Genomic DNA, 775 nt, shown 5'->3' with positions numbered 1-775 from the left:
TAACAGGAACTGAATCTACCATAGTTAGACCTGCTGTAGCTGCAAATACTTTTGAATTAAAACCTAACACTATTTAGATGATACAACAATTTGTTCAATTTGATGGTTTGCAGGATAAAGATCCCAATGTTCACTTGGAAAACTTTATGGAATTTTGCGATACATTTAAAATCAATGGCGTTTCTGATGATGCCATTCGTCTTCAGTTATTCCCTTTTTCATTAAGGAACAAAGCTAAACAGTGGTTGAACTCGTTACCACGAGTGTCAATTACTACTTGGGAACAAATGACCGAAAAATTTTTACTAAAAGATTTTCCGCCGGCTAAAATGGCTAAATTACGTAATGATATCTCTTTTTTTGTGTAGATGGATTTAGAAACACTCTATGATGCATGGGACAGATACAAGGACCTTTTGAGAAGATGCCCCCACCATGGGTTACCGCTTTGGCTATAGGTTCAAACGTTCCATAATGGCCTGAATCCTTCGACTCGACAAATGGTTGACGCAGCTGCTGGTGGAACCATCAATAATAAAACACCTGAAGATGCCTATGAGTTTATAAAAGAGATGTCACTGAATAATTATCAGTGGCTAGTCATGAGGACAAAGCCAACGAAAACAGCCGACGTTTATAACATTGATTCGGTCACCATGCTCTCTAATCAGGTAGAACTCTTAAATAAAAAGATTGATGGTTTTCTTAGTTCTTCACAGGTTCACCCAGTAATGCAGTGCGAAGCAAGTGGAGTTGGAACAAACCATTCAGAATA

The 775-nt window shown here is 37.9% G+C and overlaps 1 non-coding gene across 1 annotated transcript; it reads right to left on the bottom strand.

Annotated features, from left to right (window-relative positions):
- Positions 1 to 335: 335 nt before the first annotated feature.
- On the bottom strand, positions 336 to 442 carry LOC128285005 (small nucleolar RNA R71). The gene has a single exon (XR_008275421.1). It is a non-coding gene; the product is annotated as a small nucleolar RNA R71 (small nucleolar RNA).
- Between the last annotated feature and the right edge of the window lie 333 nt (positions 443 to 775).

The sequence above is a fragment of the Gossypium arboreum genome, chromosome 11, assembly GCF_025698485.1.
Source record: "Gossypium arboreum isolate Shixiya-1 chromosome 11, ASM2569848v2, whole genome shotgun sequence".
In the NCBI taxonomy this organism is placed as follows: domain Eukaryota; kingdom Viridiplantae; phylum Streptophyta; class Magnoliopsida; order Malvales; family Malvaceae; genus Gossypium; species Gossypium arboreum.
Note: the sequence above shows the minus strand (reverse complement) of the source record. Positions and strands in the feature narration are given on the sequence as shown.